Source organism: Manis javanica, chromosome 3 (genome assembly GCF_040802235.1).
Source record: "Manis javanica isolate MJ-LG chromosome 3, MJ_LKY, whole genome shotgun sequence".
Lineage (NCBI taxonomy): Eukaryota > Metazoa > Chordata > Mammalia > Pholidota > Manidae > Manis > Manis javanica.
Genome location: NC_133158.1, coordinates 60,437,651 through 60,453,887, shown reverse-complemented (window position 1 = coordinate 60,453,887; position 16,237 = coordinate 60,437,651). Strand labels below are relative to the sequence as shown.

Sequence of the window (16,237 nt, the reverse complement as noted above, 5' to 3'; positions counted from 1 at the left end):
TATTCTTTATTCTGAGCCAGTTTTTAGGGGTCCATGGAGAACAACTGATGAGCACTAGTCTCTTAAAATTTTTCAAGTATATGAAAAGTTTGAATGCAATTCATCCCTCTTTTTATTCCCTCCAGCATATCATTGTATTAGCTGCAAAGCTCTGCACAGTTGCAGTATTGTTCCTTAACTTGCATTTATGTTTTTGTGCCTCTGTCTATAAATCATCTACTTTGAATTTTCTTTATTGAATTTCATATTTTATTTTCTCATTTATCAAGGTAACTACCAATGATTTTTCTTTCACCTCACCTTACTAAATATAGATGTGCTCCTGAACTGGCAGTATCAGAATGTATAATCCATGGCACTGCTAAAATATATATTCCAATAAGAAACCAAAGGAGAAACCAGGTTCCACTGAAGAACATGGAAGAGAAGAGGTAAAGATGTGGGATTATGGGAAAGTCATTAATTAAAAACCAGATACGAGCCTCTCACCACAGAATATCAGGGAAGAGGAAAAGACAGAATTTATTGAAAACAAAATGATTCCTAGGTATCCAGATTACTTGAATTATCTCAGCTAATGTATTTGAAGCCACCTGCTCATCCCGTTATGAACAGTTCAGTTTGGGCTCTTTTATACAGAGCACTATTCTTTGAGTTCAATAGAGAGTAAATCTTGTTCAGGTCCCAAAAACTCTTCTAGCTGTTCTTTTTATTTGTTTATTATTATTATTTTTTCCCCTTCTTTTAAAATTGAAGTATCATTGATATACAATCATATATTGGTTTTAAATATATAAGACAGTGGTTCTACAGTTACTCATATTTTAAATCCTCACTCGCCTAGTACAGTACTATCTGTCAACATAGAAAGATGTTATATTATCATTGGCTATATTCTCCATGCTGTACCACCATCCCTGTGACCAACTTATATTATGATTGAGAATTTTTCTCCTTCCCCATTTTAACCAACAGTACTTTGCAGTGTCTTTGAATCTTCTGCTATTTTGTTCATTTGTTTTGTTTTGTTTTAGATTCCACAATAAATGTAATCATATGGTATTTGTCTTTATCCACCTGGCTTATTTCACTTAGCATAATACCCTTTAGGTTCATCCATGTTGTTAAAAATAGTAAGATTTCTTTCTTTTTTATGGTTGAATAATATTCCATTGTGTATATGTACCACATCTTTATCCATTCATCTATTGATGGACACTTAGGTTGCTTCCATATTGTGGCTATTGTAAATAGTACCCTGATAAACATAGGGGTGCATATATCTTTTTGAATTATAACTCTTAAACCAGAGAGTTGTGTGGATAGGAATGAATTGGAATTTTTTTTAGTGCACCAAAGATATCAAAGTTTTGTAAACTAGCCGTTCTATTTAAACCAACATCACCATTGGTGAGTTATTCAAAATGACTACTATTGTCTTGCTGGGCATCAAATAAAATTCTAATTGAAGGGAATATAACCTTTTTCCATTGGTCTGAAGACTCATTGCCTCAATAAAAATGTAAAATACTCATGAGTCGATTGCTTACTGATGGATCAATCACCTTAGGTAAGAGAGGGTAGGGTAATACTTTCTTTTGTGACTATGTAGGTGGGGAAGGGGAACTCCTAGAAAAGTAAATGACAATTCCAGGTGTCTGTTAAGTTTTAGTATCATTAAAATAGCTACCTCTGGAAGCATTTGGAAATTTAGGACTAACATTGAGAAGTCAGGCCTAATTTCTGAATCTTCCCTCCTCTCGGCCTGATTGCTTCTTTACTCCAGGAATGACTTTCTATTTGTTTGTTTGTTTTTTGGCTTTGGACCAAATTGGAGACCAACCTCTGACTTTATAGGAAGCCTGTGCAAGCGTCTGAGCCAAGGCAATTCTTTCATTTATTTGTTTATCTAAGAGATGTCCTGAGTACCTTCTCCATGTGTCAAAAACAGTGCTGAGTGCCATAGACACAGAGGTAAAAAGATGACCACTTAGTACTCATCCAAATAAATAATTACAAAAATGTAATTACCAATGAAACCTAACTTATTAGTCATCCTCGCTTGAAGGCAAAATTCAGGGAACAAAATTCATCATGAAACCAAATCTCTAGCTCTGTCCCCAACCTGCTCAGCAGAAAATCCAGGCCTTTCAAAAGCCTCCAAAATAGTTTAGGACCCCTTAAGTGTCACCTAATTTTTTTCTCAGCTACCACATGGCATCTCTTTTAAATAGCAGCATGAATGGAAAGTTCTGGATCTAGATGTACTTCAGTATCACTGGAACACAAAATGTGAAATAAAGCCTAGTAGGATGTGAGGCTGGACAAACAGAAGTCAGATATCCCTACTGGACCCCTGACTTCCATGCAATTTGTTTATAATTTGCTTTTATGAACTGATGCCTTCCACAGGTATTAGTTCCACAACATTAATATATAAAATAATTATATATATACATGAAAATGAAAATTAAGATGGTCATCAGTATGGTAGGTTTAATCTAGGAAAGTAGCAAGTGACTCTTGACTCTGATTTTAATTGAGTGATTTTAATGAATGATGAGTTGATGGGGAGATATTAGGAGCCACTCAGGAAAAGGGAAAAATCATTAAAAATTGGAATGATCAAGAGTTGAAACATTCCACTGGACTGCTGTTTGTTCAGAAGAACAAAGAAAAGCAAACAAATCCTTTTGTTCTGCATAATTGGAAATCTCTTGGTGTGAGTGGGCTGGTTTCCTCTGATGAAATGCTGCCATTTACCTCCATTGGTCTCTTCATCTCTATTTTTCTTCTTTTTCTTGTAACAGAGTCCCTCATCAATTTAATCTCTGGCTCTTCATGGCTATAATCTCCCAGTCATCCACCTCTAGGCCTACCATTGCCTTTGGGACTCTCTCCTGACAGGGTCTTTAGAGCTGCCTGATTTTGATTTTTTTTTTCCTTTTTATTCTTGCTTGCTTTGCTGGCCAAGGAAAGGAATCTGTTCTTTCACAAGAGGTGCCATCCTGCAATCTGCAGTAGTGCTGCCTTTCTACACTCAGGTTTTCCTGAGTCCAACCTTGGTTCAAACTGCAATTTAACATCTGCCTCCAGTTCCACAGATTAACCCTTTCCTCCTTCCTCTCTTTATGTCTGTAATGGATTTGGATTCTCCAGGGATGTCCTAGATTAGCACTTTCCAAACTTTAAATTAATAGGAATCACCTGGAGATCATGTTAAACTGCAGATTTTAATTTAGTAGGTCTGGGCTGGAGCCTGAGATTCTCAATTTATAACAGTGTCCCAGGTGAAGCCAGTGCTTCTGGTCCATGGATTACACTCTAAATAGTAAGGATCTGAGGACTTTATTCCTGGGAGTCTACCCTAGCTCAGTTCTAGGTAAGCCTTTTTATCTGAAGATGAGATGGTGGTCACCACGGCCTCTGCCTGGCCCAATTACCTTCCTCTTACCTGCATTCCTGGATCCCTGAGCTTCCAACTGGGCCTCTGAGCGGACTCAGCATGGGTCCAAGTGGACTCAACCTCATGTCTGGTTACCACGTGTCAGGGAACCTCCCACAGGTCTTCTCCTGCTCTGCCCCGAGTTTTCCACAGCAGCCCCTTGTGTTCTGCTTTTCTTTCTGCAGCTATTGCCACCCTTGGAGATCTGTTTCCCTGTTTTTCCCCCTGATTTGGCTACAGTGTGGGACAGATTCTTTAGCTCCCCATTTTCCCAGCCTCTTGAGGTCCACAGCTCCTACTGGTTTTAAGGGTGTTTCTTCTAATTCTTTTTTTTAAGTTCTTTACTATGTTTATAGTAAAAATTATAAACATAACGAAGTTACAGAGATTAAAGTTCTCAAGATCCTGCTCCCTGTTTTGCATCTGCAGCTGTCCTCCTCTGGGATGGTAAAATGGATGCCTAAAATCCCTTCCCGGTGTTATCCAAGTTCTACTTTCTTCTGGATGCCTCATACCTGTTAGCTTTTGGTTTCTCCCTGCTTTTCTGGTTTTGTGATCTCCCTGCTTGGTTGCTCCCCAACATCTGGCACATCTGCTGCTGACCCTCTCTCTCACTTGTATATTCTGACTCAGACCTCCTACTTCCAGTTCTGAGTCTGTGCTAATCTGTCCAACTCACTATTTTGCTTCCTCCAGGGAAGCAGGTAACTGGAAAGCCTGTTGGTTTGACAGTAATCTTTTAGATGTTTTAGAGCACTGACCTTGCCAATATTACTTGATTTTGTTTCTCTTGACTGAAGTTCTGGCTCCTTTTGGACAAGTACTTTGGACCTCAGGTGTATACGCATTATGCCTTTGTCAGCTGCCTGAGTTCTCTACCCCCATTTTCCAGTTCTAATCTACAGATCTAGTGCCAAACAGCAATATTTAGCTTAGAGCAATTAGGGCCATCTCTCACATTTGTACAAGATTTACTATTAACAAATTGACTGTCCTTGCTACCTTTTGAAAGAGTTGGAAAATCCAAACTTTGTATTATAAATACAAAATAAATTGAGAGGGGATATTCATTTCTTTAATGTAGTTGACCACTATTCCTCAACTACACTGGCCCCTTTCCTTATGTTGTTCCCCTCTAACACGTCCCCCCACTGCTTTTTACATGGCTGGTTCTCTCTCATTATTTATGTCTTAGCTTAAGCATTACCTTCCAGAGACCCTGATGTCCTATCTAAGAAGTTTCTACCTTCTTGTTTCATTATGCTTGGATACTTTATTCTGTTTATTTTTTTTCAGCCTACATACAAGTTGTGCTTGTATATTTATTTATCTCTAATTTATTTGTTTATTCACTAGGCTATTAATTCTACAAGAACACAGAAAACATATCTGATTAGTCCATATTCTTAAATATGAATTTATCAAATAAATATATAAATCAGCATGCTGTATTGTAAATGTTAAGTAAATACTTGGTGAATGGATGCAGCATGAATTGGATCAATCTTAGCAGAGGACAAATATGCCAGCATTAATTCAACCAAAAATCCTTAAGGCTTCTTGATGATGGTGGAGGCCCAAAGCTTTGAAGTGAAATAGACTGAATAGGAAGCCTATAGTATCATGTGGAGTTCTATAATTCCAGAAATCCCAAATAGGTTTCAATCAGCAATCAAGCATGGTTGGTCCCTTGACCTAGTTGTGCTGAAATCCCCCCTGAGACCATCAAACATGACTGATCATTGGATTAACAAAGGATTAATGGACCTCCTAGGTCATATGGTTTGAAAAACTGCTATAAAGCATTTATGTTCTCTTAGTCTGTCCCTTGAAAAATTATTCCTTTGTCTCTGCCCTTAATTTGTTATGCTGTAGCTTCTGTATATGACTGGAAAGATTATTGCCTACTGATTTTTATTTTTCTTTCAGTACAGTTAAAAAAATAAATGTGAGGTCTCTGGGTAAATCAAGAGGTGAGTGAATGGAGAAGAGTACAGCCTGGTATGATTAGGGAATGGAAGTCTGCATGATTTTAGAGAATAATGATTTAGAGAATAAATATATGGTTAGAGCTCCCTGAATACAGCATTAGAGAAAATTAATTTTCTATCATGATTGTGAAAAAGGAAAATAGGAGCATAGTGAAGGTTCTTATTTATACAACATTCTCAGTCTCTGTTCTCAGAATACAGCTCCTTTAGGCTTAGACTGTTCAACTTTATTAAACTTAGGGAGAGCAAATAAGCTTCATGTAAGGGAATAACACATATATGAAAGAATGTAGATAAGAGTAAGTATAAGAGAGGAGGAAGAGGAAAAATCATTCTTTGTGTGCACAGCAAAAAAAAAAAAAAAGTTGTTTCCCTGGAGTATGAAACCATTAGAATTCCAAAAGTGCTTGGTACAAATAAAACCAAATATGTACATACCATGTGACTTAGCAGTTCCACTCCCAGGACAGATCCAATAGAAAGGCATACATGTATTCACAAAAAAATGTGTACTTGAATGTATATAGAAAGACTATTTATAAGAGCCTCAAACTGGAAACTACCCAAATGTCCAGCAAAAATAGAAAAGAAAAATAAGTTGTATATATTCACACAATGGAATACTATCTTGCCATGGAGAATTAAGATCTCAAACTGTTCACAACAATATGAAAACCTCACAAATGTAATATTGAGCAAAAGAAACAGACACACAGAATATAGATGATATGAATTCAAGTGATATAAAATATGAATACAGGCAACTCTATGCTGTTAGAAATCAGGATAGTAGTTATACTTGAAGAAGAAGGTAGGACTAGAAAGGGAATTGGGGCTTAGAGTTTCTCGAAAGCTGTTAATATTCTGTTTCTTGATTTGCATATTGGTTAAATGGCCATATTGAGTTTGTGAAAATTCTTCAAGCTGTATGTTTATGATATATGCACTTTTCTATAGGTATATATTTGACATTAATTTTTTAAAAGACCATTCTCTTTTGGAACTAAGGATTCCCTTTTTCCTCCAAAATCAAATAGTTATTCTCTTTCTCTCTACTTTTTGGTTGATACCTTGAAAATATAAAAGGGCAACATAACTGTGATTCATATGGATAAGCCCAAATGAAGAGTGAGAATCAAAGTTTTGTTTTATTTTTAATTTTAAAGGAAGGAAGGTAAGAAAGATAAAAAAAAGAGAAAAACCAAAACAAGAAAAGTCTCATTACCTAGTGTAAGCTCTTAACACTCCCTTCTGGTGACTTGAGCTTCTTAAACTTTTGAGAATGAAGGCAATTCACTAACATAAATACCATTTGAAAGAGAGAAAAGATAAAATTTCATCTTGACCCATGCACAGCTGCCCTGTTCCCTCAGCCTGTCCGCAGAGCACCGCAGAGCAGCCAGGTTATACACAGTCCTAGGGCTTCATCAGCAAGACATGGCCGAAGGGAGAAAGGAGAAGAGAAGGGCAGGAAAGGATGAAAAGAAGGGAAGGGAGTCAACATCTTCATCAGGCTTTCCACCCACACACTGCTTTTTGAAATTTTCACTTATTTTCTTGTCATTTAACTATTTAATGGCCATTTTGGGAAATAGACTTGATAAAAAACTTTAGATTGTAGTTTTTAAATCATGTTTAAACCAGAAAGTTCTCCATGTATACCTTAATATAAGCAATAACAGTAAACTTACTTGTTCTTTCAATACCATGATCAATTTTCACCTTTTCTCTATTTTAAACAGTAGTTATCTAGTGAATTACTTTTATTCTCAAAAATTTCAGTGGCCTACATGAGATGAAACTAAAAATTACTTTGTGACAAGACCCTTGGGTGGCTGAAATGAGATCTGGCTAGGGCCAGGGAGTTTAGCCACAGAGGAAAAAGATAAGAGTCAGTTTGATCTCAGGTATCATTGATACATAGGATGTACTGGCTTTTATCTGTTCCTGGGTGTCTTCATATAACTTCTAAATGAAAAAGCCCAACTGGCTCTTTTGTCTATAGAACAACAAACTTTCAGGAATATCTAGATGATCCATTTTCTATCCAAAAATGTAACATTAACATAAGCATTGTTTATGTTTTCCAATAAGCTGGAAAACAAATTCTCAAAAGTCAAAAGAAGCCCCATGGCTTGAAGTCAGGTAGAAGATCCAAAGATCACCAGGTGCCAGTTCTTCACTTCTGTAGATGAGGAGGCAAAAGTGAAATAGCTCATTCACAGTTACACAGAAGTTGGTACCTAGAGCTCAGACCAACCCAGCTGTGGGATCCCTGGGAATATGAGATACATGTTATCATTTATTATTTTTAAGAATATGGTTTCAGTTCAGTTTCAGAGCACCAAAAAGGATTAAACTATCTTCACTTTTAAAATTTTAGATGTAATTATCACAGAACTATGAGTACAGATTGCAGAATAAATGTCCCCCAAAAGCTTCTTCTTTAAAAAAAAATTTGTTCCTACAAGGATATTTTCTTCTGCCTTCCATCTTTTCTTCCGTAATCTGTTTCCTGCTCTTGCCTGATATCACTCAGTCTTTCTTTATCTGTTTTTATTCAATCATTCTCATTTCTGTGTTCAAATGGCAGGTGATTTAAAAATAATTACGTTGGTGAAAATGTTTGCATATAGTCCTTGTACTACTTTAAAGAGTCTAGTTATGGGAATACTGAGTAGGAATAACATTTTTTATTAAGGTATCATATACAGTCTTATGAAGGCTTCACATGAGCAACATTGTGGTTACAACATTCACCCATATTATCAAGTCCCCCCCCACACACTCCATTGCAGTCACTGTCCATCAGCCTAGTAAGTGCTATAAAGTCACTACTTGTCTTCTTTGTGCTAGTCTGCCTTCCCCATGACCCCCCTACATTGTGTGTGCTAATCATAATACCCCTTACCTTCTTGGAGTCTGTGAGTCTGGTGCTGTTTTGTTCCTTCAGTTTTGCTTTGTTGTTAGGAATAAAATTCTTACATAACATTTCATCCAAATTCTATTTCCTTTTGAAAAGCATTCAGAACATCATTTTGAATTTTTAAAACTAATTTTCTCCTCCTTAATCTTGAATAATTGTGGAAATTTAAAGAATATTTGGTAGTAAATATTTTATTATGCAAGTAAGTTTTTTACAAAATAGGAAAGCACTTATTTTTCTTCTTTGGGAAAAAACAAGGTTTAAAAGAGTTGTCTTACACTCTAAGATATCATGGCACAAGACATACCCTCTTATAGTTTAAAAGGTATTTTAACACGAATTAAACTTGCTTAATTCTTATGAAAGTATGAGAAGTAAGCTGGAGAAACATTATTATTCCCATTATGAAGAAACTGAGACTAAACATGAGACTAAGGGAGGTAAAGAGAATTTTTTGCACAGTCTTATAACAATTTAATGATGAGAAACACACTTAAAACTTGACTTTTGACCTCTAAGTTCTGTGTGTGTGTGTGTGTGTGTGTGTGTGTGTGTGTGTGTGTGTGTGAGTGTTTTAATGATATACCAGGGTTGCTGTCCCTTGTCTCACACCCCCATCAATGGTCCTCCCCATTCCACACCACAATTCTGAGGTGGACTCCTCAGAGAATATATTCAGGAAGACATACTGAATTAAAAATTCTGGCTGTACAAGCCTCCACCCTCCTACCCAAGTGAAAAAATTCTGGCAAGGCCATCTGTTTAGTCAAGCATGTGCCTGATTGCTGTGGGAGGATCGACAACTGTACCCCCATGGATTCAGTCCCTAGAGAGTAAATATTGAAACATGTGTTTGTTTCTGTACATGTGCCTCGGGGCTCAGTGATGGGCACATTTGAAGGAGCTAAATAATAATAGCGATGTGATGTTGCCAGCTCTAGCACATTCCAGTACCTGAGCTTCACTTGAAGGAGAGCTTACCCACAGTGCTCATTACAATTTCTTTCTCCCATTCACACAGTACCTCCAGCCAAATCCCTGCCCTCCCTGTACCTGCCCCAGTTCTCTCCTTCCTACTCTCCCAGACATATTTTTCTTTTTTGAAGGACCCACTATGTATTCCCATGGACTTTTTTTAAATTTTTTATTTTGGTACCATTAATCTACAATTACATGAAGAACATTATGTTTACTAGGCTCCCCCCTTCACCAAGTCCCCCCTACATACCCGTTCACAGCCACTTGGACTTTTGACAATTGATTTATTCTGAGGAGATGCCTAAATTCCTGTTTTTACTCCTCTCCATGATGGGCTACGTCAATGTATGAATCATTAAAAAGCACATGACACACTCATAAAGGATTTCTTGAGTAGGTATGTATCAGGTGTCATGGGAGTATACAAATAGAAAGCTATACCTGCCCTCAAGGACCATCTCGATTGGTTTGGAAGGTAAAGGATGAAATAACCTAGGAAAAGCAACCTTTAAATAGGCCCAATATTATATACGTTGGTACAAAAAGGAAAATCACATAAATTCTTTGTGAAGGAATCAGTTGGGGTAAACAGGGTAACTTTCAGGAGGAAAGATAAGAATGTCTGTTGATGATTGAGGTGTGCTTAGACCCAACAATCTGCATTGGCACCATTCCCAAACTACCCCAAATAAACATGTAAACCAGGTTAAACAAAACAAAGCAGGTTTTCTATCCAATCTCAGCTTTAAGATAAGACCCCTAGTCACTCCCCTCAGATGAGATTGCCACATAACCGGAGTTCCTCATATTTAGAAGTCCTGGAGATACACTGTGAAAAAGTGAATTTCAAAGGAAATGATGCATGTAGAACTTTAGAGAAAAGATTTAAGAGAATATTTCCAGTTGGAATTACAGGTTTTTACAAAGCCTGTAACAAGTATGGAGAATGGAGATTTTGTTGAAGCAAAAGGTAAGTGTGTTAGGCTGTTGAGACAAGAAAATGGAGATTGGAAGAGAAGGATGGAGGTTTCTAAAAGTCAGACTAATAATAACAATGGCTAAGATTTACCAAGTCGCAGCTATATGCTGAGCTCTCTATTAGGTATCACTGTATCCATCTTAGTTTCATAGCAATCCTCTGAGAAAGTGTTATCTATCATGTTTTAATGACATAATGAAAGGGTTAAAAAGGTTAACCAAACTCATATAGCCATTAAGTGACAGATCTGCCTGAATCTGCGGTTCATGCTCTCGCCCTTTTCCTAATTTGAATAATAAGTCATTTAGATTGACTCTGTAGGGAAGTTGGAAATCTTTGAGGGTTTTGTTTTTCAATTAAATTTTATTTTTGTCAGAGTAATATATGAAAATAGTTTAAAAAGTCCATTATAAGGCATACAAAAAGTTCCCTGTCCACTTCTCCCTCTCCATGTCCAGGTTCTGTTCCTCAGAGGCACCCACGTCCATTTATTTTAGTTTTCTTCATACTCTTCCATTTTCTATATTTCAAAATTTTATGCTCAGACTGTGATTTATTGTTTTATACTTTTTAAACATCATCTATTGATATCTTGCTTTTGTAGATGATGATTTTTAAAAATATACCTTCTCCAACCCATCCTCTCAACATTTGTGTAACTTTTGGGAGTAAATTAATATTCAATATTTACATTATGATGATATGAATACTGTTGCCTGCCTAGTGAGGTAATGTACCCTTGATTATGTTTCCTTCTTATATAATTTTTTGTTTTTTTTTAGAACATGAAATTGTCTCCATTCTTTAATGACTTTGTTTTCTATACACCTTTTGCTAATTCTTTCTAAATGCTCCATAAGTTCACAATACCATTTCCATATGGTCAAATGCATCAGATAACCTATCACTTCTTTTATTGATATATTTATTAAGTCCTTGAGAACCTGTCTCTGCCCTTGTGTCCTGCTCCAATCTTCTGTCATCCTTCTTTGCTCTCCTGTGTTAGAATTTGTGTTCCCTGAATTCTCTGTCTTCTTATTTCTCAGTTTATGTTTTTGCTTTTAGTGGAGCACATTTCCCAGAAGCATCCTAATAAAGGATACATGGAAGGTTCACTTTTGAGTCTTTACATGCCTAAAAGTATATTTTTATAATTGATTGAAAATTTGACTTAGTATTGAATTTAAGGTTAAATTTTCCCTTAGACTTTTATAGGTAATTGTTCAACAGCTTCCAGTGTTGATATTGAAAACTCCAATAACTTGCAGCCTTTTCTGTGACTTGTAATTTTTCAGAATTTTATTTCTCTCTTATACTATTATTTTCTATGAGCCTTGATGCCTGAGTCTTTTTCTTATCCTTTTCCTTCTGTCATCCATCTCATTGTCATATATTTTAGATCTTTCCATATCTTTGTCTTCTAAACCTATTGCATTTTTATTTCTATCAAATTTTTATTACCAAAAGTTCTCTCTTAGCCTCGAATTGTTCTTTCCTCCCTATTTTTACTTCATAAATGCAATAGCTTATCTTTGGCCCCATATATTAAATTATGAGTATTTTGCTTTTCAAATTTTTCTTCTATGTTTCTTGTCTTTTTTTTCCTGCTTGTTTTGGTCTGTTTTTCATATTGAAGATTTTCTTCAAATGTCTGATAATCCTTGCCCGACCATTCACATGTAAGAATGAAGAACTACAAAACTGGAAGCTGTGTGTGAGGGCAGTGAAGGGTGATAGGGCAGCCAGATAGCTTTTTCATTGAGGACCCCCAAATGCCAGTATTGTGTAGTTATGTTTTCTCTGGAGTCATTATATTTTTACAGAGAAAAGTCCCCCATCTATTGTTTGGGGCCAATGCCCTGGTCTTTGTGAAAGAGAGTTTGCAGGAGGAAGTAGATTGAAGAGGAACAGCCTTCCTACTCAAATCAGACTTTCATTTATTTTCCCTGTTTTCAGCTCCAACTCTCACTCCTCTTCTACTGACCCTAGCATCCTCTAGTTCAGAGTCCCCCCATTCCATTTCTCCAGGAAACAAATTTTTAGTTTTATGTAAGGATATGAAGGAGGAGACCTGAGAGCTGTGACCATTTAGCATATTGATTTCAAAGTAACAGCCCTGTTATCAACTTTGTTCTTTATCTGTCTCCAGGCACTTCCAAGCCCTGAGCCTGTCAGAGATTCTAAGAAATCACCCAACTTCTCATTGTTATCCTATTTTACACATATTTTTGTTGCTTCTTCCCTTCTGCTAAGACAACTATTATTCCTTCACTCACTGTGTTTCTTTTCTTGTTCTCTTGACCTAATGCATTAAAAAAAGAAAAGCAAAATTACTTTACTTTCATTTTGGTTGGGTTTCTGAGATATGGGAAATATGTGAATGCCTCATCTGCTGCATTTAACATTGTCACAGGTTGGGTTCCTTGGAAGCAGATGCTCAGATAGTTTGGGGTTCAAGGTTAGAGATCAATACTTGTGAAAGGAAGGAGAAGGAAGTAGAATTGAGCAGAGGGTCAAGTCAAATCATCATGCACGTCTGACAAGGCCTCAGCCAGCCCATTAAAGAATTTTATATGAGCGGTGCTACTCAGAATCATCCTTCCTCCAGGTGGGATGTCCTGGGAAGGGTCTGGCCTTGGCAAGGCACCTTTCTGAAGCTGAGGCTGACCCTGAAGGAGCTGAAAACCATAGGCCATCTGCTGTCTGTGCTCCTCTCAAATGGGCACCAAGTTCTTCCTTGAAGGGGAGTCTGGGTATTGTATCTCTACATCACCACAAGCAGAAACCCCACCATAGGTTTTCTTTTAAAACGGCTTTAGTGAGATGTAATCCACCAATCAAACATCCATTTAAAGTGTACAGTGCAATGACTTTTAGTATGTTCACAGAGTTGTGTATCCATCACCATAATTTTAGAACATTTTCACTACCCCTGAAGAAACTCTTCTCCCTTTAGCCATTACCTTTCCTCATCCCCAGACCTAGGAAATCACTAATCCACTTTCTATTTTGGTAGACCTGCCTATTCTGGACATTTTCTATAAATAGAATCATGCAATATATAGTCCTTTGTGACTGACTTCTTTCACTTACCAGAATGTTTTCAATGTTCATCAATGTTGTTGCACATGTCAGTTCTTCAGTTCTTTTTATTGCTGGCAAATATTCTTTTTGATGGATATTATTTATCCATTCATCTGTTGATGGATATTTGGGCTATTTTTACTTTTTGGCTATTGTAAATAATGCTGTCATAAATATTCACGTACAAGGGTTTATGTGAACATGTTTCACTTCTCTTGGATACATACCTAGGAGTGGAATTGCTAGATCACATGGTAACTCTATGTTTAACTGATGACGTGTCAAACTGTTTTCCAAAGTGGCTGCCCCATTTTATATTCCCACCAGTAGTTTTTAAGGATTCCAACTTCTCTATACCAGCACCAATATTTCTCATTGTCTGTTTTTTTTTTTTTTAATTTACAGTCATTCTGGTGCTATAAAGAGGTAACTCCTTGTGGCTTTGTTTGGCACTTTCTTGATGGCCAGTAATGTTAAGCATATTTTCATGTGCTTATTGGCCATTTGTATAACTCTTTGGAGAAATGTATATTCAAATCCTTTGCCCATTTTAAAATTGGGTTATTTTTCCTTTTATTATTGAGTTGTAATAGTTTTCTTGGACTCTAGGTGAAAGTCATTTATCAGCTATACGATTTAAAAGTATTTTCTCCCATTCTGTGGGTTGTCCTTTCACTTCCTTGATGATGTCCACTGAAGTAAAGAAGTTTAAAAATTTTGATGATCCACTTTAATCTTTTTTTTCTTTTGTTGTTCATGATTTTAGTGCCATATCTAAGAAACTATTCTGTAATCCAAGGTCATGAAGTCACACCTTTGTTTTCTTCTAAGAGTTTTATAGTTTTAGTTCTCACATGCAGGTTTTTGATCCATTTTTAGTTATTTTTTGCATGGTATGAGGTGAAGAACCAAATATGGAAATCTAGTTATCCCAACCACCACAGATGTTAAAGCTTGAGAATGGCATGATTAATTTTTTATAAGTTAATAGCTATTGAACCTCTATTCTGTATGCAGTATTTTGTTAGGCATTATGAGATATAGGGCCACTGTCCTCTTTCTGCTTATTAGTTGTTTGATTCTTATGGACTAGACCCCTTGCCTTTAAAATGTTATTTATTATTGCTACTTAGACATTGAAGAGGGTAACAGTCATGCACCGAGTATTTAAAATATGCCATTTAATGAACAAAATAGTAATAAACTCATAGACACTGAGAAGTGACTGCTGGTTACCATGGGGGAAGGGTTAGGGTGAGTGGACAAAATAGCTGAAAGGGATAAAGTATCTCAATCATGATATAAATTAGTCATTGGGATGAAAGTAAAACATAAAGAATATAGTCAATAGTTCTGTAACATCTTTCTATATTGACAGATAGTAACTACACTCGCTGGGTTGAGGATTTAATGATGTGTATAACTTGAATCACTAAATTGTATACTTGAAACCAATATAATATTGTATACCAAGTAAACTTCAATAAAAAAATATACCATTTAAGGATACTTTGGTGGTTGGCCTGCATCTATTATGCAGTTCATTTTGATAGACTTATTTAAGTGCCTATGAATTCAGGAAAAATAGATTGGGTATTTAGTATTTTCAGGCATTGAATTAAGCACCAGAGATACAAAGAAATATAAAAAATGCTCTTTTTTGTCATTGAGCTTACAGTTTAGTTGGAGAGAGTGATGCATTCTAAAGAAAATTCAACCCACTATCTAAACCATCATATCTCACACCAAATCATCTTATCTATGACATTCTAAGAGTATTACTAAAATCATTAATTTATCTTTAGAATTCCTTTTGTTTATCAGACCTCTAATCTCAATTAAGGGAAATGATTTTTTTTTATCCCATTCTGGGTTCTGATACTGCTCTTTTATCTATGAGCTTATAAACCATTGTAAATAAATCTGTTTGCAATTTATACTCATTTGTCTATAGTTCCTAGTCATAGAGAGAGCTATTCTCTCATTTACTTTGCTACTTCTTGTTAACTAGGAAAAAGTTATTCATTTCCAATCTTCAGGCACCTTTACTATTCTCTATGATTATTACACATTAATATATAACAGTTCTGTGAAATTGACTTTTCTTGCTAATTTAGTTAGGAAAAATACCCAACACATGATTCTTAACATGATAGTCTTCTTTTCTATCTTAGTAAATGTAATCAGTCATTAGCGAACAAAGTAGGGGAGGGAGATAAAGTCCAAAATCATAGGCTATTAGTGAAGAAGAAGTTACATTATACAAAATAGTAAAAATAAATTTAAAAAAATGGATAAAGGTGACTCTGTAATTTAACGGAATGAGAAAAAAAGTAAGAATGAGTATAAGAACCTTTACAATCATCTACTTTTTAACATACAGAATATATACAGGTCCTGAGGGTTCTAGTAAAGATACCAAAAACTTATCTGAGTCTCAAGTTTCCTTATTCCAAAGTGAATACACTTTGGTCTGAAGTCATGGTGCAAATTCGTATTTTTTCTACTTTCCCTCTCAAATTCCAGCCTCACCATGGCTATATGGACTCTGGGTGTCTGATTATGTTATTTTCTAGGAACTAGCCTAACTGGCCTTCTCAACCCCTCACAGAGCAAATTCACAGACATGTGAATTTATATGATGTCTGTTTTTTCTGGCTCAAAAACTCCCTGAATTCTTTGAGTTCTCTCACTGAACCTATATTTCTCATCAGGCGATGTGCCCTATCCACAGGTGTGGCAAAGGTAATGGATATGTGTTCCCATTTTGAGCTCAGGTTATTGATTCACAACTCTGGATAATTTGCAGACATAGAATTGCCAGAGAAGATATG

The 16,237-nt window shown here is 36.1% G+C and overlaps 1 long non-coding RNA gene across 1 annotated transcript in view; it reads left to right on the top strand.

Annotated features, from left to right (window-relative positions):
* The first annotated feature begins 270 nt into the window (after positions 1-270).
* LOC140848158 (uncharacterized) overlaps positions 271-16,237 on the top strand; it is a 62,017-nt gene continuing 46,050 nt past the window's right edge. Inside the window, exon 1 of the long non-coding RNA XR_012128710.1 lies at positions 271-431. This is a non-coding gene — a long non-coding RNA (uncharacterized lncRNA). The remainder of the gene's footprint in view (positions 432-16,237) is intronic.